The following is a 24,556-nucleotide window of genomic DNA, read 5'->3' as shown; positions in this document are numbered from 1 at the left end:
TGCCCAGTTGAATACCGTGGGATTCAAACACTCGAGAGCTAATAAGAGATTGGTCTTCGAAGCCTCGTGATTGGCCAAAGAACCCGCTGCCCGGGTCACCAGGAAGAGTATGGTCCGAAGGACGATGTCCTCCACCGTCGGAATAGCTACCTTCCCACTCCGCGTTTTGCGTGCCTGTGGGCACACCCGAGCCATCAGCGTATCTAGGGTTTCACCGCTGGGTCGCTGCCCCTCCAGAATGGGCATCTCACCTCGGCGTGATAACCCGGTCAAAAAATAGATATCTGTGTAATCGAACTCGATATCACGGCCTCGAATCGTAAACTTTCCATCAACAGGATTCCAGGCTCTGATTAGGAACTCGAGGAGATCGGGCTATGCTCGCAGGCGCGGAGTGAGGAAGAATTTGAGTAACCCGCATGCCCGCATTGCATTACGACACCCAGCATCGGCGTATGCCGCTATATCCTCATTATCGTGAGCTCTCTCTTGCCAAACAAATGCCATTGTGTCCTGCATAACCACAAAAAATCATTAGAGCCTTGACCGTTGAAATTTATACGTTCAAATTGTTAAAATTTTTGTTTCATGGCGTCAGCGCGGCTGTTTTTAAAATAGTCGTGCTGATCATGGCGCCCTTTGTTTTTTTCCTTGGGTCAGCGCGGAAGCACACGTGTTTTCCGCGCTGATCCGAGTGTGGTATGTGTAAAGATTATTCGATCAGCATGGACCCGATGAGGAAATCCGCGCTGACCGAGAGCGAATTTGAGTTCACAAAATTTTCCCAAACTACCACTTCCCACCGTGGAAATACGGCTAAAATGACTCAAAATGAAGCGCAGGAGAAGGAGAACCTACCTGGAATAGATTGCAGGGTGGTTGATGTCCGCACGGGATGGAATTTAGTTCGTCAACCTCGCAGCTCCACAACGTCCTCCACAGCTCAAAATGGTAACAATGGTAAAAACCTCCTTTTACCCCCTATTTATGGTAAAATTTTATAATTAACTATTATTTTTCATAAATGTGGGTTTTTGGTCATGTTTTTACCATGTGCTTGGTGCCAATGTCATTTTCCTATGTTTTTATGCATGTGGAACATATTATCTCGAACAGGTTTACGCGTGCGGTGTTTCTTGTGCAGATTCTCATACCGGTGGGGTCACGACGGTCTTATATACACTTGGTCCCAAAACGTCGTGTTTAAGCTCTTTTTCGACGTAAAGCAAGAAAAGATGGCCGAGCCCCCCTCTCAGCTCGTTAAAATAACGAGAGGCGGTCGCCTTTAAAGCTCTTTTCTCGACCGTTTAAACTAAAAAGATTGTCGGGTGTTTGTCGTTTCGCACTCGTTATTGGCTCCAAAACGACATACTTCTGACCGCTTTTCTACTTTTTCGGGTCAAAGTCACTACTTACGAAAAGTACTCCTCGATCGTACTGGTCGGGCGGTTCTTTTGAGTATTGTTTTATACTTTTTCGGGCTCGAGAGACACAACTTTATGAAAAAGGACCCCCCTGGAGTTTTCTTTTCCGCTGTCTTTTCAGACTCTCTAAACGAGAAAAGACGCTGAGTTCTTCCTTTGTCAGACTCGTTAAAACTTAATGACATTGGACACCGTCGAAATGACACTTTTCAAGCATATGATATCCCTGTCAAGCTTGTCATCCAAAAATAATCGGGGTACCTGCCAGAAATGGTGGGGAAAATGGAACTGTAATAATTGTCGTGTCGGCAGTATGTCGCTCTTGAACATGGCACTACTCTGCATTCGTGTCTGGGTGGGGATTTCTCATCTTGTTTTACACTAGCCTCCGTGGGTTTGGGTTATCCTCTTTGACCTCTCATCTGCTCATTGCCTTGTCACCATGACCTCTGCTCATTTGACGTCAGATACTGCCAAATCCACTGTCGTGCCGCCGATATGTTCAAGAGAAGTTGACCTCTGCATGTTTACAACCTCCTTCTGATACCTCGCACACCATATTTTATCCTTCTCTGTCTCGTGTCGATGATGTGGGAAACATTATGGCCCACCTTCGGTCAAAGGTTACCTCCTGTTGACTTCAGCTCATTATCCAGGAAGGTGACTTAGAGACTCCCTTCAGGTGCCTTGGAGCCTGCATACCTCAATGGCAGGTTCTTCGTGTTTGACGTGAGGTTTTCATCATTGGCCTCCGATCGAATGATTCTGCGGGTGTTCGACACGAGCTCATTGATTCACACGCCGCAGACTGTACCTATAAGTACCTTGAGGACCATTGTCATTATTGGTGGTACCTCTCGTGTCTGTTAACAGTTTTCATTATTGACTGGTAATCAGACGATGTTCATGCATGTTCGACTTCAGCTCATGTATTCACATGCTTGGACTTGTACTTTGTTCGGGTCGGGATGGAGCGCAAGACCCTGGATTTTTGTCTGTTGCAATCCAGGTTGCGATTTTGTGGATTATTATTACATGACTCATTGATGGATGGCTGCGACCATGCCTTATTATCATCATGGTCTCTTCAGCTGGGTGGCTGCGTCCATACCACAGACCTTCTTCGTATGTCTTTTGGATGGCTGTGCCCATGCCTAGACTACATGTCATGGATTCTCCGAGATATCAGTTGTACATACATGCAAATTCTTCCTGGTGGTATTCCAGTTCAGCGAGTTTTGTAAAGCATTTCACCCCTCCCACTCTCTCGGACTTCATGCTTTAGGGGGCATCTGTTACACAGTAATTTGTCACTATCTCCCTGTCAGTCTCCCTACTGTGTCATGATTTCAAATCAATCATGCTCATGCTCTCTAATGGTGCCAAATGACCCACTTTGCCAAAGTTTTTTCCATCATCGCGACTGTTATTAAAATAACCGCGCTGACTGGCGCCTCATAATACAACGAATGCGCTGCCAGCGCGGAAGCACACGTGTTTTCCGCGCTGGTCGAATTTCATGAACCAGCGCATCTTCTATTTATATTGAGTCGCGCTGACATAACCTTCCCTGTTATTAAGATGCGATGTCAGCGCTCCAGTTTAGTTATACGCCCGCGCAAATCTTGTTTGGGCGAGTTTGTTCTGACAGCCGGCCTTCCAGATGACTCCAGACCTGGTTGTTGGCCTTGTGAATGTCGCCCTCCCTTCTCTGGCATGTTTGTTTCGTCATTTGAGCCACCTTCTTTGGAGATAAGCTCATCCTCCCACCATTCATGGAGACTCCTTCTCCTATTTAAACCTCTACCATTACCATGAGTAGCTAGTTTTGGATAGTGTGGAATTGATAGTGCTTAGAGTGCTGTTGCTAGTAGGTAGTTGGTGTGACAAGTGTGGATTTGCTAGAGAGTTTAAGGAAGGTTGTGAAGTATTCCTTGTGTGAGAGAGAGTTTTTGTCTTGGGAGATCTACCTCCAAGGGTGAATGCTTAAGAGACTTGCTGGCTGGACCCTCTTGAGAAGGACTCAACGTCAGAACTTTGGTTGTACCTTTCTCTGTTATTGATTAATAATAGATGACTACTATTATGGTTCCACTTTCATTTATCTTTGTAATGGTTAATGTGAGTTATGTCCTTTCTGACTGATGTATAACTGCATTTATTAGATTTCACGCTTGTGTTTGTGTTTCTCTTTGTGTGTGCAGGTGTCTATCCACGAGGATTGTGGAGGATCGTGATCGGCCAAAGCAAAGGAGCGAGAGCGGCATCTCTTCATAAAAAAATAGCGTTGGAATCCAAGTAGGTGTTCATTGCCTATCTTTTATTTGCAATTAGGAACTTGCGTAGTAGCATTGACTGATTGTTGCTATACCCATTCCGGGCTAGTTGGGATCGCCTCTATCCGTAGAGGGGATTTACCTCTCCAACAATTTGGCGACTCCGCTGGGGACATGGCCTTTGTCCCTTTTTGTTCATTCTTGTTTTGAGTTTGATTGTTACTCTCTTTTCAAAGATTGGGGATTAGTTCTCTGTTTTTAGACTTCCTGGTTCAGTCTGGGAGGTGCCTTAATTGTTTAAAGAGTTATTGCCTTGGTTTGGGAGCTTTTGGCTTGATTGTGCCTGTTTTTTAGCCTCAACGCGGTTTATAACAAAACAGTCGCGCTGACATCACATAGCTGTTTCTTTGACTTCGTCGTCATCGCGCTTGTACGTTTAACAGTCGCGACGGTTCTGAAATCGAACCAGCGCGCTTAAGCCGTGTACTTCCGCGCTGACAGCACTTTGTTGCTACGCGTGGTTTCTGGTCAGCGCTTTGTTGCTGTGTATCACCCGCGCTGATCCTGTAGAATTGAATTTTTTTCAATTTTGCTTCCTGAGCCTGTTGGTTTGACTGTCCCCTGCTCTTTCCACCTGGTTTATGACTTGATTTCTATTGTCTGAACATTGAAGCACTTGCTTGCGAAGTCTTGTTGGGCGGATCTTGTTTTGTGTCTTGTGACCTGGTGTTATCATCCCGATTGCGTTGGATTGGCTTTGTTTCGTTACTCGTTCACAAAGATTCGTTACTACTTGCTTTTGTTTTTGCGAAAACCTTCCTCTTTGCTTGCTTTGCCTGGTTGTTTAAGTGATTGTTATTGAACCAGTCTTCGCATTGTTTCGATTACTTTTCGCTACCCGGACACAAATTACAGTTGTTTGGGCTCAACCGGTTCTTTTCACATTTGTTGTGTTTTTCATTGAGTGATTTTATTTCTCTTTACTCGGTGTTGCTGTCTCTCAAAATTCATTTTAAGTGCATTGTGCCATTGGAAAAAGAAATCGAACTAATATCTTTTGCATTCAATAGTTAATGGGAAAAAGAGCATTTCATTGATTTGTGCTCTCAAAAGAAAAGTTTCATTTCCTTGCCATTAGCTGCATTAGATTGTTTGGTTGATTGCGTTCATTTTGTTTGATTGAAAATTCTTAACCCTCTCATAGTTAGAATTCATCGAACGAAATGGTATTCTTTGGCATGTAGTTTGCATCTAGGCAATTGTGAGAGATCACACGGTAGGACCTGAAACCGAAACTTAATTCAAGATCAACTGTAAAATAAACTGAATAAACCTAAAAACACATTGGAACTTAACGCAAACATTTAGAGGTCTAGGCTAGAGACGTGTTCCGGCGTCTTTAAACATAGTCACTATTGTTTCTCATTACGGTTGGGTGATTCCTCCTTCTGTGACTCGATAGTGGTCTAACACGGATTGTGCTCCCACGTACCGTCGCGTATATAGGGAGACCCCGCTAGGCTTTTATCCTTGATCCATAGGAAGCCGAGTCTGCCGCCTTGCGAACCGTAATGCACCGAACACAGCATTCGCGAAGATTGACTGCAGTACGGAAAGTACTTGGTTCTCATACGATTGCCAAGGTGTATAAGCAGTTTTACGGATTGCTTGGTAAACCCTTTGCCTAGAGTCTCCAGAGTAGTCACTTTTGATCCTTTTCGGACTCCTTAAAAGAAAAGGTGCCAGTGAGCGTCTTGTCACTTCGTGCTCATTAAACATTTGAAGGAGACTAGTGTCATCTTTTCGTCCTTTTCTCGACTCTTGAAACATGAAAAGGTCAAGTTTAGTTCCTATGTCTTAAAAATTTATTCGGCCACGTTAACATCACCTGGTTAGATCTTGTGTGCGTTATTTTGAGTAGGGTCTTTTATCGTTAGATTCCTTTAGGTCCTGTTTGGGGTTTGCCATCCTGGCTGACCCGTCAACTCCCGTTCCAAGTGATCAAGGTTCTCCATCTTCTGCTACTCCTGAGGTACCAGTTGTAAGTGATACTCTTCCTATTATCCCGAGTATCCAACCTATCAACTCTCGTGCCCCGGGCGACGAAGATTACGAAGACGATTGGAACCCTATCTGGGAGCCTGACGAGGACGATATTCCTGTTACTCCCCCTAGTGTTTCGTCTCCGATGTCTACCTCCCACATGGATGAGACATCTTCTAGCACAGGTAAGACACCTATGGTGTCGAATGTTGACACTCCCATCCCAGCTACTTCTCCACTTCCCCCGCGATATTCATCGTTGAGGGATAGAGTAGCTACCAGGACTCCTGCTATGACTATGTGGGATCCTCATTTCACTCCCACCACGGGGCCTTTTGTTTCACAACCCCATACTACACCTGTTACCTCAGTTCCCACAAATCCAACTGTTTGTGTAGCATACTCGACTCCGGTCGTTAGTGCCGTAACAACGTCGTCATCTTCGAACACTGGTGCTGGTTCCCCTCACGGTCAAGTGAATAGTGGCCAGCCGGAACTCTCGCCTAGAGTCATCCACCCTGCACAAAGTGCTCCATCCTCTTCTGGTCCTCTTCCAGGAGGGGGGCCATATGATGCCTATGGACAAGCTGTTCAGGACCCGAACGCGCAAGGTCCACTCTTTTATTACGATTCTACTGGTCAATACCTCCAATACTCTCAAACCTTGCCTCTTCAACCCTTCGTTGAGGTTTCGGTACCGTTATCCATTGCTTGGGACTCTAGTACTCATTCTTTCCATGGGGGCCAAGCAATCCCTACACAGCTTCAAGGATCGCCTAATCAAGGCCAGCCACCTTATGTGCAAGCCCCCCAAGGGCAGCCACTTTATGGCCAGTCTTACCCAGGACAATCTGGGGGCCCACAAGGACAACCCTATCAGGGACAACCTTCGGCCGCTGGTGGTCCGTCGTTTACCTATCAGAGTCAACCTTCTGGTTATCCGGGGCAACCTGGTACCCAGCAAGGTTACCCGTCTGGACAACCAGGACAGCCTTACATCCAACAAGGCCAACCTGGTCTCCAACAGGGTTATCCCTCTGGACAAGCTGGACAATCTTATATTCCACAAGGTCAACCGACAGTCTAGCAGGGGTATCCTTTTGGGCAAGGGGGTCAGCCTTACGTACAGCAGGGCCAACCCATTGCTCAGCCTAGTCATCCTTCTGGGCAAGGGGGGCAACCCTACGTACAGCAGGGCCAACCCACTGCTCAGTCTACGCATCCTTCCGGGCAAATGGGCCAGCTTTCTACGCAACAAGGCCAACCCACTGCCCATCTCAATCATCCTTCTGGATAGGCTGGCCAACCTCAAGGTCAACCGGCCATCCAGCCTGCTCGACCATCTGTTCCGCAAGGACAACCCTTGGTTGCTCAAGGACAACTTGGCACCCAGCAAGCACATCCTTCTGGGCAAACAGGTCCATCCCAAACCCAACCAGGCCAACCTTCCGGCCAGATGGTCCCAGCCCAACCTGTTCAAGGACATTTGTCTGGGCCCCAAACTCAAATGGGTTATCAAATGCAAGGTGGGCCACGGCCTCAACCTTCTTACCAAGCGCAACCTTCTTATCAGGCTTAGTATGGAGCTCAGCAAATGTATGGCTACCAGCAACCCCAGGGGCAAACTCAATTTACCCCGTATCAAAATTTTCAACAGATGCAGGTCACTCCTTACCAGAATTATCAGTACGCTGCACCTGCAGGTCAAGTTGATAGTCCATGGGGTGCTGGGGGACAGACCCAGGGTCAACTGTCTACATATGGACAGAATCCGTATGGACAGAATACATATGGACAGAACCCCTACGGGCAAAGTCCCTATGGGCCAGGCCCCTTCGGGCCGGGCCCATCCGGACAAAGTCCATGGGGACAACCACCATCTGGTTGGAACCTTGGTACTGCCTCTCTTCTGCAGCCACAAATGTCCTTTAACCCTCAGTTGCCTTTCTTAGCGACGTTGGAACTCCCGGATGTGTCCAAGTTAAAAAATGATCCCATTCTTCATAATCCGTATTGGCCACCAGTTCCGACTAAAATACCCGGTGATTGCCCAAAATTTGATGGCAAAGCTGGTGAAGACCCTCAAGCCCATGTCATGACCTACCACCTTTGGTGTTCATCGAACTCATGGCTTGATGACTCTATCCAGCTCCGCCTCTTTCAAAGAACTCTCACCGGCTCAACCGCTAAGTGGTATATTGAGCTGAATCGCGGCACATTTCAAGATTTCAACTCGCTGGTTATGGCATTCTTAACTCGTTTTCAGTTACCCATTCGGTACGAGACAGGGACACATCTCCTCACGTCTCTCAAACAGGACACGGCTACGCATATATCTGATCATGTACATGAATGGAGATGGCGTCGTCGCTTGATCAAATTTTGGATTCCTGATCAACTCCTGACCGATTGGTTCATGACTTCCTTTGTCCCTGCAATCGCGCGAGACATCGCTATGGGAGCTTGTGTAACTGAAGAGCAAGCTATTGCGCGTGCTCAGTACCTCGACTTAGTATACTCTCAGTCGGGTACTTTATATGATTATTTGCCAGACGCCCCGAGGCCTGGGCAGTCCAAGGCTCCGCCAAAACCATCGGTTGACGGAGTCATTGGCTCTGTAAACTCGTCATCAAAGAAATCGGCCGCGAACCCTGGGAAGCAAAAACAGAATGCTTCTAATGGAAACGCTTCTCAGGGCCAACCTAATTCTGGAAGTACCTCCGAGGTAAATGCCGTTCAGTCCACCGTGGCGGATAAATCCTCAAAAGGGAAAAAGAAAGGGAAAGCTAAGGATAAATCCGGACAGCCTAAGCAGGATTCCCCTAAGCCTCCTCTCGAGGAAGGAGCCAAACGAAAACCTAAATATCCTTGTCTTATCTGTGATGAGGATCACTACACTAAGGACTGCCCAAGGCGGTCCGAAGTTAGTCGATTATTGAAAGGTGCTCCTGGGACTCCTGCCGTGCTTAAAGAACCTTTCCCTTCCCAGCAAACTCAAATGGTGGCAGACCCATCTCAACCCTCTTCCTCGTTCGGCTCTCAAGTGTTCATGGCTGGAACGATTCCCATCCATGTTTCTACTCGAGCAAAAGAATATCCATCTCATGCCGGGAAAGAGCCGGAGGTCCCCTCCAGCGCTCCTCCGTCCAGTTCCAGTCCTCTCCACATCGAAAGGCCCAGCACTGAGATGATCCCCCGAACCCCTCCGAAAGGTGTACTCCGGAAGTCGTCTTACAACCCTAATGCTCGTGCTGCCCAGCATTATAGCATTGTTGAGGACTTAGCTCAGGCTCCGTCTGCTATGTCCGCTTTAGAAGTCCTCCAGAGCTGCCCCTCCCAGAGGAAGTCCTTGCTATCAGCTATTGGTGGCATAGACCCGGCGGATTCAGATTTAATTTCTTTTGATCTCGAGGGTTTTACGCCGAGACTGCCGCACCAGGTCGCCTTCCTTATACAGGTCATCATCAATGGCAAAACGATTCATCGTACAGTCATTGATGAAGGCGCCTCGACTTGCATCATGTCTGTTGCTTGCTGGAAGGCTATTGGTTCTCCTACGTTGAGTCAGTCTCCTACGACGTTAGAAGCCTTCGATGGAAGAGAGTCTCGTCCGTACGGTATCCTCCAACGCTTGCCCATCTCTTTGGAAGGGAAGATGGTAGAAGTGGAGGTTGAAGTTGTCGACGCCAATCTTACCTACAACCTCCTCCTCGGACAGAGCTGGACGTATGCCATGCAAGCCGTGGCTTCCTCCCTTTTCCATGTCATTCGTTTCCCCCACCAGGGGAAGATTGTCACGGTGGACCAACTCTCCTTCTTCGCCTCTTCTTCTGAAGGGAATGTGCCATTTGTGGAGCATACCTCTAAGTCATTCGAGAGCGTGGGTGCCGGACTTTTCAAAGATCCCGCTTTAATGGGAGTCTTTCCCCTCCCACCTCCGAATCTCGCCCCTATTAACATGATCTCTGTACGTTTTGATCCGTGGGTCCTTCCTCCCGCTAATCAGATAGACTCTTGGGGTGATATGATGCCGTTGAGTCCTGCCGAGCTCAACTACGTCGAAATCGTCGCTGCATCGGCTCCCCCTGCTGAACCTGCTCTTCCGGGCAGTGTTCCCGATTCATATGTTCATTTCCCTTGGCTTGGAGATGAGGCTACGTCGGATCCATTAAAGGAAATATTTCCTTCCGATGAAGCCATCGTAGAGACCATGTCTCTCGAAGAGCTCCCTTGGTCAGATCATCACCACCGCTCTTCGTTTCTCCCTCCCCATCCGGAAATGATCGCATGTCTCGAGCGGTTTGCTTCATGTGTCCCATCCCCACCCCTTCAAACACCTATTCAGCTTTATCAAGTGTCTTCTGAGGGCAATATGGGAAACATCACGCAAACCCAACCTATCGACATCTCTGTGAAACCAGGGATTGTCGAGCACATTCATATCGGAGTCACTTGCACTCCAGAGGAAGTTCAACTCTACACTGACTTATTTCGCGAATTTCGTGATGTCTTTGCATGGTCCTATGAAGAAATGCCTGGCATCGACCCTAGTATAGTGGTGCACGAAATACCTATGTATCCAGGTGCTAAGCCTGTTCGTCAGCGCTTACGCCCTGTGCACCCCCGAAAGGCCGCAACTATCAAAGCAGAAGTCGAAAAGCTTCTCAAGGCTAGTTTCATTTACCCCATTCCATTGACGGATTGGGTTTCTAATATAGTCCCTGTGAACAAAAAGCAGGGCACTATCAGAGTTTGTGTTGATTACCGCGATATCAATCGTGCCTGTCCTAAGGATAACTTCCCTACACCGTTCATCGATCAGCTTATCGATGAGTGTGCAGGAAGTGAAATTTACTCGTTTATGGACGGCTTCTCTGGATATAACCAGATCAACATCGCCCCCGCTGATCAACATAAGACGGCTTTCATCTGTCCTTGGGGCACTTTTGCCTATAAAAAGCTCCCTTTCGGTCTAAAGAATGCTGACGCTACGTTTCAACGTGCAGTGTCCTATGCCTTTCATGATATTTGTCACATTGTACAACCGTACCTGGATGACCTCCCAGCTCATTCAGTCAGGCGTCAGGACCATCCCTCTCATCTTCGCGAAATTTTTCTCCGCTGTCGACACTACTGTATTAGGCTCAACCCTCATAAGTGTGTCTTCTGTGTAGAATCAGGCCGACTACTCGGGTTTATCGTCTCCCGAGAAGGTATCCGTTTGGATCCCCTCAAAGTCGAGGCCATCCTGAATCTTCCTCCCCCTGCTTCTTTGCAACAGTTGCAGAGCTTGCAGGGCAAAGCAAATTTCCTTAGACGATTCATCCCGAATTATGCCGAGGTGGCTAAGGGTTTCACACGGTTATTGAAGCGAGACACACCCTTCCATTGGGATGCCATCGCTCAGGAGTCTTTCGAGCGACTCAAGGGCCTCCTTGTCTCTGCTCCGTTATTAAGACCTCCGAACTACCACCATGATTACACTCTCTATCTGGCTGCCGCCGATACCACTATCGGTATGGTTCTAGTGCAGGATGATGATGACGGCAATGAGCACGTTATTTATTACCATAGCCGCAATCTTTTGGATACGGAAACTCGCTACGCTTACGTCGAGAAGTTGGCATTGGCCATTGTCTGCGCCGTCCAACATTTATGGCATTATATCCTGTTGCGCGCCACGACCGTGATTTCTGACTGCAACCCCATGACATACATTTTGTCGCATCAGTTGCTGGGGGGAAAATACTCGAAATGGATCGTAATCCTCCAAGAGTTCGACTTGGAATTTACTGCTGCCAAGTCTAAGAAGTCTCTGGTCTTTGCTGAATTGCTCTGTTCTTTGCCACCTCCTTCTGCACCATCTCTTTCAGAAGAGCATATCCCGGTCGAAACGTTGTTTCTAATCAGCACCCTCGACCCTTGGTATGGGTACATCATAGTATACTTGCAGACGTCCTTCCGTCCCAATGTATCGAAACACGCTCGACGGAGGATTCGTCATCAATCTCAACCCTATCACATTATTGGCGATACCCTGTACCGCCTCGGCGCTGATTTTGTTCTCCGCCGATGTTTGACTCTCGAGGAGGCTGAGCGGGTGTTGAATGACTGCCACTCCGGTGCTTGTGGCGGTCACATGTCCGGATATGCCACCGCCCAGAAAATCCTCCGTGCTGGTTATTTCTGGCCTTCTATCTTCAAGGATTGCATCCTTGCCGTCCGTTCATGCCATGAATGCCAGATCTACCACCGGAAAATGCGTGCACCTCCTGCACCACTGCACCCTGTTGTTACCGTAGGTCCTTTTTCCAAATGGGGCATCGATTATACATCCTGTAACCCTCGTTCGGCCGGGGGGCATGGGTATATTATCATTGCCGTGGATTATTTCACCAAATGGGCCGAAGCGATGCCTACATTGAATGAAGACGGTCACACAGCGGCACAATTTTTGTTTAATCATGTCATTACTCGGTTTGGAGTCCCTCAGGCTATCGTCACGGATCACGAAAAACATTTCCGTAATCACATGATGACGGAACTAACGACCCAACTAGGCTTGCGTCAAGATAGTTCGACGCCGTACTACCCTCTATCCAATGGCCAAGTTGAAGCTGTGAACAAAGTTTTGATCACAATGCTCCAACGTACCGTTGGTACACACAAGTCTAATTGGCATCTGATGATGTTCCCTGCCTTGTGGGCTTACCGAACCTCTGTGAAGGATGCCACCGGTTTCACTCCTTTTCAGCTAGTTTATGGACTGGAGGCCACCCTTCCTGTTGAATGTGAGATTCCTTCGTTAAAGTTAGCTATCGAGTTGCTTCCCAACACCACTCCGGTGGAGGAACGGCTTCTTTATTTAGAACGGCTAGACGAAACCCGTCGCTTAGCTTCTCTAGCTATTGAAGCACATAAGAAGAGAGTTAAGGCTCACTTCGACAATACCATTCAACCTCGTTCCTTTGTCGAGGGAGATCTAGTACTGCTCTATGATCAAGCTAAGGATAAGCTAGGGGCAGGCAAACTCGAATCCATGTGGCTAGGCCCCTATATTGTGAAGAGGGTTTTGCAAAAGGGGGCATATGAGCTGATCGACTACGAAGGAAATCCTCTCGACAAGCCCCGTAACGAGCTTTATCTGAAAAAATACTATGCATGATTTCGTGCACCTAGTTTGTACATACGTGAGTTTTTAGCAAGTGTGTTATGTGTGTATGATTTCACGTTTTGCTTTGGTGTGAAGGCGTGTTTGCCTCTTATTGTGTTTCTACTTGTTGTGCAGATGTCAAGTGCACCTTATGTTGGTTTCGCTAATGGTGCCTGCCGTAGCACTTGCAATTTGTCTTCTGCGGCGTGGGCGATTTATGATCCTCACGGCAAGTTGCTAGATCTTCAAGGCGTGTGCTTAGGTCGTACCACTAACAATGTTGCCAAATACAGTGCTGTAATTGAGTTATTAGCCGAAGCAGTTGATTTTGACATTCGTGCATTGGTGGTGAACCTGGACTCTCAACTTGTCGTCCATCAACTCAATGGGCGATATTCCGTCAGAGACCAACGCATTCTAAGGTTGTATTTACGTGTAAGATTGTTAGAAAGGAATTTTGATTACATCACATATCAACACATTTGTTATAGAAATTTTTGTGCCTTACAGCTCTAAGCATGAAATGTCCATAATCCAAGGGATCCAAAGTCCCTAAAAGTGTTGTTCCTGCCCCTAAAGGAACAAGGTCAACCAATGACAGCTTCTCCCAGAAGTTCTCCACCAAAAACTACTCAGAACTAGTCAAATCAGGATCAATTCAGATGCTCCACTAGCTGGCTGCGTTGCAAAGCACCCAAATACACTGGCTAGGTGCGTTGCAACGCACTTGAATGCACTACCCAGGTGCGTTGAGCGGGAAATGACAAGTGGCAGAGTCATTCAACGAGGTGGAGGGACAATGGAAGCTTCCAGAATCTTCTCCAATGACACTTGCCTCACTGAATTCGACCAATGATGAGTAAGAGGCTCTCAGTCTCCAAGTGGAAGCAAGAACTGACAGAGAGAAGCCACAAGTCAAAACATAAGCTGACTCATCCTCTCTGCTTACATCTATATATGGATCCCTCATCCCAGAGATCCAGGAGGCTGGAATTTTTTACTTTGCAGAGAATTGCTGTTGGTTTTGAGATTGAGATTAGTGCATTGGGTGATTTATGCTTTGTTGGAGGTGAGGAAGGGATTCCTTTGCTGAGAGGTAGATGCTGGATCGGGACTCACTTGGTTGTATCTCCTCTTGGATCTTCTTATTGCATCAATAAAACTATTTGAGTTTCTCCTATATGCTTGTGTATCAATGATGTTTTGTTATATTTGCATGTTTAGCTTAAATCTGATCCTAAGCTATTTATGAATGTAAATCTATGTCTTTGTGTAGTTTCTCTCTTCTGTGATCTTGCAGGAACTTGGTGAAGCTGGGCAAGTAAGGGAGCAGGTAGCTGGAAGCTAACAAAGAGGAGAGCGATTGGATCAACAAACTAGTGCAAGACACAGGTTAGTTCATCCTTCCTCTTCGTTTACATTTCATAAAGAAGAATACGAAAATAGTTTTTCCTTGTTTGTTGCTAAGGCACTGTCACACCTTAGAGTGGGATAGGGGCGTTCTGAATAGATACTTTTCCCAACAACAAAATGGCGACTCCGCTGGGGATCGTGTCTAGTTAGTTTATTTGTGTTTCTATTGTTGTTTGCTTCATAAACACAGAAGTAGCAATTGAACTGCATTTTCCATTATCAAATGCAAAGTAGCTGCTGCTTCAATCCACCCATTGGATTTGTTTATGATTTAAACAGCTGATCCACAAATGCTCTAATTACCCTTTGTGATAGCTCTTAGTCCTCCTTTAAATCATCCCTCTAATTGTACCTTACTGATTGCTTTTACTCGGCCAAAATCCATAGATTAAACTGCAAACCGTGACCCAGAACCCGGATAGAAGTCTCGTTTCTGCCCCAGCGCAGGCTCTGTGAAGAGGTTCTGCATTTCAACGCAGGTCCCGAGAGGGCTACCTGAGCTGCAATTCAGTTTCTCTGTGCAACAGGTGCGCTGATCAGCCCTTGCCCTGTGCAGCTGAGGTTCTTTGCTCCTTTTTGTTCAATTTTATCTCTGATTTTTGCAGCATGTTATCAGTGTGTGTACCTATCTGAAAACCCCTTTTCTCTGCGTTAATTCCACCTCCTTTGTACAAAAAGACTGTAGGTGTTCTTTGTGTATTTGTTACATCATTTACAGTTTTCCATTGAAAAGTAAAATAATCATACTGTCGTCCTTGGATTTAGATCTGTCGTGAGTGTCGATTTTGATCTTAGGAGCAAGTTCCTTTGCTGTTGACAGTTGATTATACTTTTTACTTTTGCTTTGGTTTGAATTTGTCTCTTTCTAGTGTCGAAACGAGTGTTTAATTCAAAATCATAAAGTGTCGTAATCTTCTCTACCTTTTTGATTTCGAAAAAGAAGCTTGTTGGTGTTTTTCACTTGAAAGAAAATTCAAATTTGTACATCAACTTTCTTTTTAGGCATCAATATTAAGAAAGTGAAAACAAATACATGCATTTGTGCATTTGCATATTGATAGTTTGTATGGTTTGATTTAGGAAAAGTGCATTTACAATGTGCTCTTTGCTCTTTGAGAAAAGATTGTGTCTTTCTTTTCCCCTTGTAGCTAGGATTTTCATTGTTGAAAAGAGATAAAAGCTTGCTTATCATCTTTAGATTGCATTTAGGAATTACATCTACATCTCGTGGTGATTCAAAAAGGCAAACTTCTAAGAAAGATCAACTTAAAATAAATTGAATGAATCTAACAACGCATTGGAACTTAACGCACAACATAGAGGTCTAGGCTAGAGACGTGTTCCGGCGTCGTAAAGCTTGGTAACTGTTGTCCTCACTGATGGTTGGGTGATTCCTCCACTGTGAGACGATAAGTGCCAGTACGGATTGTGCTCCCACGTACCGTCGAGTATATATTGGGAGACCCCTATAGGCTTAAAACCTTTTATCCATAGGAAGCCGTGTCGGCCGCCCTACTGATCGCAATGCACCGAACACAGCATTCGGGAAGATTGACTTCCGTACCGTAAAACGTATTCTGCAGTTTTGTGATTGGTTTGGCACACCCTCTACCTAGATTTCCAGAGCAGTCCCTTTCGTTCCTTTTCAGACTCCTTAACAGAAAAGGTCCATCTGAGCACTTGTCACTTCAGGCTCATTAAAAATCGAAGGAGACTAGAGTCATCTTTTGTTTTTTCTCGACTCTTCAAAATTGAAAAAACAAGTTGTGTCCAAGTGTCGTAAAATTTATTTTAAACGGAATATTCATACCCTTTTCCTACGTTGATCTTAGGTTGAGAAAATGGAGTCTACCAACCAAGGAATTCCCCTTGGTGGAAATCCTAGTCGCTTCTCCTCTTGGGGAGATGTTGGTGCACCCCACATGGCCACATTGTCTCTTCCAGGACTGACAATTGGCTTGCCAATCTGGCTCTTCTCAACCAATGTCGTTCAGAACACCACTATTCCTGAACAATCGAATCAGCAGTTAGACCAGTCCAGAGTTACCCACCAACCTTCTACTTCCTCTAATTCTTCCTCTCCTCCTTCCTCTTCGCTTGATGGGGCTGGCAAAGCCAAAAGTCAAGTTCCTAAGGAGAAGAAGGAAAAGAAGAAGAAAGAGAAGAAGAAGAAGGAGCCAAAAGCGACCGGGGGCAAACGAGTGTCGTCTAACGAATATCCACACACTGCACTGACCAGGCCTAAATCGCCATGTGTCATTTGCAAGGGAGACCACTTTCACAGAGATTGTCCTTGCATCCCTCGGATACTAAGGGACTGGTCTCCCCGTTTGCACAATCCGGTGTCATCAACCTCTGATAGCCATGTTGAAAGCACACCGTCAACTAGCGAAAGTGAAGTCCCAGGACAAAAAGGGAGAGCTAGATCTCCCTGTAAACTGTGCGAAGGCGATCACGCCATCCACCGTTGTCCCTTCTTAGACGAAGCTAAAAGAGTTTTGGATGATCGTCCGGTTTCATCGTTACGACTTCCTCCTGGATATAAAAAACTCTTGCCGAGTCCTTCGTTAGTTGAGAATCCAGCTGGCCCGCTCAAGTGGTCAGCTGAAGCGCCTGTCATTGAAGATGAACCAGCTGAATCCATACCCGATGAAAGTCAAAAGGTCGAGGCGGCAGTTGACCCGGTCTTGCCTTCAGAGGTTTTATCTTCGAATGACACAGTCACTGGAGAGAACAAGGATGACACCGTCCAAATTCTCTTCATCAACATAGACTCCGACGAACACGGGGGCAACCTACCCATTCCTTTATCGCAGGAAGGAAGTTCGTCAGAGCCGTACCCAACCGTCTACTCGGTCCCACCTCCAAGCAACCTAGTTGTCTCCTTCGACTGGAATCAACTAGGCAGACCCCGTTTACCAGCAAGCATACCATTCAAAATTATCGTCCAAATATATAGAATGGTCATGGCTGGTACCATCATAGATGAGGGGGCTTCTGTGAGTATCCTTTCCTCTATTGCTTGGAAAGCGCTTGGTTCGCCACCGCTTTCGCCTGAGATGAGAAATCTGACAGGATTTGATAAAGGAACCAGTCGACCTTTAGGGATCCTCCCCAATGTGCCCATAACATTGAAAGGGAAGACCGTTCAAATGAACGTAATGGTCGTTCAAGGACCCTTGGATTATAACCTACTCCTTGGACGAGACTATATTTATTGCATGGGAGCCATCGTCTCCTCACTCTTTAGAGTAATGTGTTTTCCGCACGAAGGAAGAGTGGTCAAGCTCGTGGACCAGCTTTCATTTCCCGGATCACGCATCGCAAATAGTCATATACCATCCCTAAATTGTCTCTTCACGCAAGAAATGTCTCAACCCACGGTCCGTCCTCCCGATGAGCGCGAGTAATTCGGAGGGATATGACTTGAACCCAGGGGGCATGCATCCTGGTCTGCTTCGACAGGAAAACTTCGGGTATAGAGTAGGTTTCCGCGGGAGAATATGACTAGTCTGTACCCCGTCCGTGATTGGAAAAGGGGTTATTCTAGAATAAGATTATTTTGTCAAAGTTATGTGAGTTGGCGGGCATCGTCGCTCACCTTTGTTTATCTCGGTAGACATCGCCGAAGAAGTGTTTTGTTTGCTGCGCGAACAGAACAATCTTTGGGTAACCTGTAAGAGGTAGTACCCTTCCTGATAAAACGAATGTTTTGTCAGCTCGAATAAAGAGTGACCCTTCTTGATAAAACGAATGTTTTGTCAGCTCGAATAGAGGGAGACCTCGAAACTCTGTTTTATACCCGGGGGCATGCAAACCTTTTGGAGTGCAAGCAAGGGGCGACTATTTATTTTTAAAATTTTTAGGGCCTCTAACCCTTTAAACTCGTAGGATTAGTCGTTTCCTAACTTGCATAAAGAAAGGATGTGGGGAAAAAATCTAAATGTTGCCGTTGTATATGAGACATTCTTATCATATGAGTGGATTATCGAGCAGTTTTAGCACATAGTTCATGCTCGTTAAAAAATAAACATAAGACCGAGCAAGTGTTTCAATCCGCGTTTAAGCTCGTTAAAAAATGAACTATCCTCCGGTAAATAACCGCCGTGAACGAAGATTTCAGCCATTAAAGCCTTGGTCGTGTTTGCACCGTCACCTCCACTTTTCCATTGGCCGATCATTCACCTCCATTTGATTGTTTACCCATTTTGAGGAACAACTGCGAAGAGTGATTTCACTAGCCATCCTTGTGACACTGCCGTGCTTGGAAAATTCCAACCCTTACCTGGAATCAGCTGCTACCCATTTTATCACTCGTTCCTCAAAAGACGAGTCTTCTTTAAGCTCTTTTCATCTGACTCGTAAAATATGAAAAGATTGCCGAGTTTTGGCCTTCCAGCTCGTTAAAGCAACCGGAAGTGCTATCCCTCCTCTAGATTTTAATCTTTTTGGACTTGAGGGATTATTGCACAAAAAGATCGAGAGCTTGTTTTGTTCGGCTCGTTAAAACTATCGAAAATTCATCCCTTCTGTATTGTTTTATACTTTTTTGGACTTAAGGGATTAGATGACGAAAAAGGAATTCTGGAGTTACCTTTACGTACCTTTTCAGACTCTCTAAAAATGAAAAGGACTGAGTTATCTTTGTCGTTAAACTCGTTAAAAAGATTAATAGCGACAAACTTGTCTTTAGACGAGAACGAGTTTCACTATCGCTAGGCTCGTTAAAACATAGCAATGGGTTTGCCCGAAGGGCAAATTATAGAACAAGCATATGTTATCCTCCTCAAGCTTGACAAAAATAAAGAGGTACTGGTCAGCAATGACTGGGGAAAAATTGGGAAGAAACTCAAAGAATCTTTATTGGTAGCAAGTTGCTCTTGAACATGACACTTCCACTCCGTGCCTGAGTCGGGTTGGGTTGTTTCATTCACCGGTCACATCACCATGGTCTCGCCATACCATCCACATTTGGGGTAAATGCTACCGATCCATCACATAAGTGTTGCCGACATGTTCAAGAGGAGTCATCCAGAGAAGTCACCCGTGTCCCATCCACTACCATACATTATACTTCATTCTTTCATGACCGCCACCCTGAACCATATATCATCAGATTGTTTTCACCTCCATCAAAATCATTTGCTCCATTCCATGTCATTGATGTGGGATACATCAAGGCCCTCCTTTGACGGATCGCTTCTTGTCGACATCAGCTCATTATCCAAGAAGTTGATCTAGGAACACCCCATTCAGTACTTTGAAGCTTGCATGCCTCAATGACAAGTTTCTCACTTCCGGCGACAGGTATACATCAATGACCTTCGACCGAAAGATTTTGCGTGGTGTTCGACGCAAGTCCTTTATTCACACCACGTGAATTGTACTGCAGTACCTTGAGGGTCATCATCCTTATCGGTGATTCCTCTCGCGCTTGTTAACAGTTTACATCATTGACTGGTAATCAAGCGATGTCTTTCCATGTTCGACTTCAAAACATTTCTCACATGGATCGACTTGTACTTCGAGTGAAGACCGGACGAGATTGAAGACCCCGGATCTAGTTTCATCCATCCGGGCTGCGATATATATTCAGGAAAAAATAAAAACATTGACATGTACAACATTGCAGCACAGATAATCATCCTACCAAAAGGATGATGACTTCATCAAAATCATCAGTCTACCATCAGACGATTATCTGTCCTGTGTACATAAAAATGAATTTATAAAGCTGAGCATGGGAATGCCCGCCTCAGCTAGATCATGAAAACAGTATGAAAAATAATGTATTGTATTGTATCTTATTACAGGTCTCCTCCCAGCATTGAATGAACTTCGGATCCTCCTAATAAAGCATTTCACCCGATAAACGGCCTCATACTTTAGGGGACAACTGTTATAGACATTTTTGTGCCTTACAACTCTAAGCATGAAATGTCCATAATCCAAGGGATCCAAAGTCCCTAAAAGTGTTGTTCCTGCCCCTAAAGGAACAAGGTCAACCAATGACAGCTTCTCCCAGAAGTTCTCCACCAAAAACTACTCAGAACTAGTCAAATCAGGATCAATTCAGATGCTCCACTAGCTGGCTGCGTTGCAAGTCACCCAAATACACTGGCTAGGTGCGTTGCAACGCACTTGAATGCACTACCCAGGTGCGTTGAGCGGGAAATGACAAGTGGCAGAGTCATTCAACGAGGTGGAGGGACAATGGAAGCTTCCAGAATCTTCTCCAATGACACTTGCCTCACTGAATTCGACCAATGATGAGTAAGAGGCTCTCAGTCTCCAAGTGGAAGCAAGAACTGACAGAGAGAAGCCACAAGTCAAAACATAAGCTGACTCATCCTCTCTACTTACATCTATATATGGATCCCTCATCCCAGAGATCCAGGAGGCTGGAATTTTGTACTTTGCAGAGAATTGCTGTTGGTTTTGAGATTGAGATTAGTGCATTGGGTGATTTATGCTTTGTTGGAGGTGAGGAAGGGATTCCTTTGCTGGGAGGTAGATGCTGGATCAGGACTCACTTGGTTGTATCTCCTCTTGGATCTTCTTATTGCATCAATAAAACTATTTGAGTTTCTCCTATATGCTTGTGTATCAATGATGTTTTGTTATATTTGCATGTTTAGATTAAATTTGATCCTAAGATATTTATGACTGTAAATCTATGTCTTTGTGTAGTTTCTCTCTTCTGTGATCTTGCAGGAACTTGGTGAAGCTGGGCAAGTAAGGGAGCAGGTAGCTGGAAGCTAACAAAGAGGAGAGCGATTGGATCAACAAACTAGCGCAAGACACAAGTTAGTTCATCCTTCCTCTTCGTTTACATTTCATAAAGAAGAATACGAAAATAGTTTTTCCTTGTTTGTTGCTAAGGCACTGTCACACCTTAGAGTGGGATAGGGGTGTTCTGAATAGATACTTTTCCCAACAACAACATTCCGAGACGATTAAACACATTAACTGATGCATTGGCAAACCATGTATTAGACAGACATTTGTGTAACTGATAAACATCATACAAGAAGATATAGAAAACATAATAAAACCATAGGATAAGCATGTGTATATATAAAATCCTTTTCCAAGCATATTTTGCATGTGTGTTGTCATGTGTGCTTTTAAGCTTGCATAAAAAATTAAAATATAAGGGTCGTATGTTATGCAACTGATACATTAGATTACATTTGTGTTAGACATTTGCATAGCATATAAAAACATCATCATATGTAAAAGATCCATCCAAAATCGGTATATATATATATCGTGTGGCGCACCAAGGCGCTCAAAAATAAGTGTATATGTCTAGATAAGGCTGGTGTCCTCAGTACATCTGAGACGCGTGTCTCTCAAAAAACATCAGTGAGGAAAAAGACCTAGATGTCTACTGTGGTGGGTTATGCTCTCTGTAGCATACAACTGCCCGTGCCACCCGCCTCAAAAGGCGGTGCATCCTGGGTTCTACCCCCACTGTGTGGATCTGAGATGCTATGGGGACCTCCTCTATCCCCTGGTAATCTGGAACCCCCGCCAGTAAGCCCTCGAGGTTCTCTATCACAGTCTCCGTCGTATTGACTCTTGGAGGAGCCAGGGCCAGGACTCCAGCGCCTTGTGCCTCTCTCCGCGCCTCTGGGGCCAGACCGAGGGGTCTCGTTGGTCCTACATCTGCATGCCATAACACTCATCGTAAAGACATGTACCTGAAAAATTAAAAAACATTACAAAAAATAAAAAAAAATTAAAAAGAGATCAAGTGGCTTACCACCATCGTCCCAATGCTCTCCCACAGGCAGTGGCATGTCTGGATCTCCGCGGAAGTCTATGCCAGCATATGGTCAGTCCTCTACAAAAATAACCTGCCGATCCAGCCACTCTCGGAAATACACTCCCCATGCCACTGGTAGGCCGCCACCTCCTCGCGGCATGACATGGCCCCATCGACTAGCCCTCATCTCTTGGGGACCTCTGGGGGGATCCACGACCATGTCCTGTAGCTGTAATGCCAGTACCCGCTCCAGCATGAGCGGGAGTAAAATGGACCCATAGGCAAACTGCTTCGACTCACCACGTCGGCAGTTGCTCAGTTGTCTCTTCATGCTGGTTGTTACTGCTGCTGCCCGGTTGAATATCGTGGGATTCAAACACTTGAGAGCTAATAAGAGATTGGTCTTCGAAGCCTCGTGATTGGCCAAAGAACCCGCTGCCCGGGTCACCAGGAAGAGTATGGTTCGAAGGACGATGTCCTCCACCATCGGAATAGCTACCTTCCCACTCCGCGTTTTGCGTGCCTGTGGGCACACCCGAGCCATCAGCGTATCTAGGGTTTCACCACTGGGTCGCTGCCCCTCCAGAATGGGCATCTCACCTCTGCGTGATAACCCGGTCAAAAAATAGATATCTGTGTAATCGAACTCGATATCACGGCCTCGAATCGTAAACTTTCCATCAATAGGATTCCAGGCTCTGATTAGGAACTCGAGGAGATCGGGCTGTGCTCACAGGCGCCGAGTGAGGAAGAATTTGAGTAACTCGCATTCCCGCATTGCATTACGGCACCCAGCATCGGCGTATGCCGCTATATCCTCATTATCGTGAGATCTCTCTTCCCAAACAAATGCCATTGTGTCCTGCATAACCACAAAAAATCATTAGAGCCCTGACCGTTGAAATTTATACGTTCAAATTGTTAAAATTTTTGTTTCACGGTGTCAGCGCGGCTGTTTTTAAAATAGTCGCGCTGATCATGGCGCCCTTTGTTTTTTTCCTTGGGTCAGCGCGGAAGCACACGTGTTTTCCGCGCTGATCCGAGGGTGGTATGTGTAAAGATTATTTGATCAGCGTGGACCCGATGAGGAAATCCGCGCTGATCGAGAGCGAATTTGAGTTCACAAAATTCGCCCAAACTACCACTTCCCACCGTGGAAATATGGCTAAAATGACTCAAAATGAAGCGCAGGAGAAGGAGAACCTACCTGGAATAGATTGCAGGGTGGTTGATGTCCGCACGGGATGGAATTTAGTTCGTCAACCTTGCAGCTCCACAACGTCCTCCACAGCTCAAAATGGTAACAATGGTAAAAACCTCCTTTTACCCCCCTATTTATGGTAAAATTTTATAATTAACTATTATTTTTCATAAATGTGGGTTTTTGGTCATTTATTTTACCATGTGCTTGGTGCCAATGTCATTTTCCTATGTTTTTATGCATGTGGAACATATTATCTCGAACAGGTTTACGCGTGCGGTGTTTGTTGTGCAGATTCTCATACCGGTGGGGTCACGACAGTCTTATATACACTTGGTCCCAAAACGTCGTGTTTAAGCTCTTTTTCGACGTAAAGCAAGAAAAGATGGCCGAGCCCCCCTCTCAGCTCGTTAAAAGAAAGAGAGGCGGTCGCCTTTAAAGCTCTTTTTTCGACCGTTTAAACTAAAAAGATTGCTGGGTGTTTGTCGTTTCGCACTCGTTATTGGATCCAAAACGACGTACTTTTGACCGCTTTTCTACTTTTTCGGGTCAAAGTCACTACTTACGAAAAGTACTCCTCGATCGTACTGGTCGGGCGGTTCTTTCGAGTATTGTTTTATACTTTTTCGGGCTCGAGAGACACAACTTTATGAAAAAGGACCCCCCTGGAGTTTTCTTTTCCGCTGTCTTTTCAGACTCTCTAAACGAGAAAAGACGCCGAGTTCTTCCTTTGTCAGACTCGTTAAAACTTAATGACATTGGACACCGTCGAAATGACACTTTTCAAGCATATGCTATCCCCGTCAAGCTTGTCATCCAAAAATAATCGGGGTACCTGCCAGAAATGGTGGGGAAAATGGAACTGTAATAATTGTCGTGTCGGCAGTATGTCGCTCTTGAACATGGCACTACTCTGCATTCGTGTCTGGGTGGGGATTTCTCATCTTGTTTTACACTAGCCTCCGTGGGTTTGGGTTATCCTCTTTGACCTCTCATCTGCTCATTGCCTTGTCACCATGACCTCTGCTCATTTGACGTCAGGTACTGCCAAATCCACTGTCGTGCCGCCGATATGTTCAAGAGAAGTTGACCTCTGCATGTTTACAACCTCCTTCTGATACCTCGCACACCATATTTTATCCTTCTCTGTCTCGTGTCGATGATGTGGGAAACATTATGGCCCACCTTCGGTCAAAGGTTACCTCCTGTCGACTTCAGCTCATTATCCAGGAAGGTGACTTAGAGACTCCCTTCAGGTGCCTTGGAGCCTGCATA

This window comes from Pinus tabuliformis, chromosome 6 (assembly GCF_031772625.1).
Source record: "Pinus tabuliformis cultivar Carrire ecotype Pingquan chromosome 6, CPIR1, whole genome shotgun sequence".
NCBI classification, from domain to species: domain Eukaryota; kingdom Viridiplantae; phylum Streptophyta; class Pinopsida; order Pinales; family Pinaceae; genus Pinus; species Pinus tabuliformis.
This window is presented reverse-complemented; position numbering follows the sequence as displayed.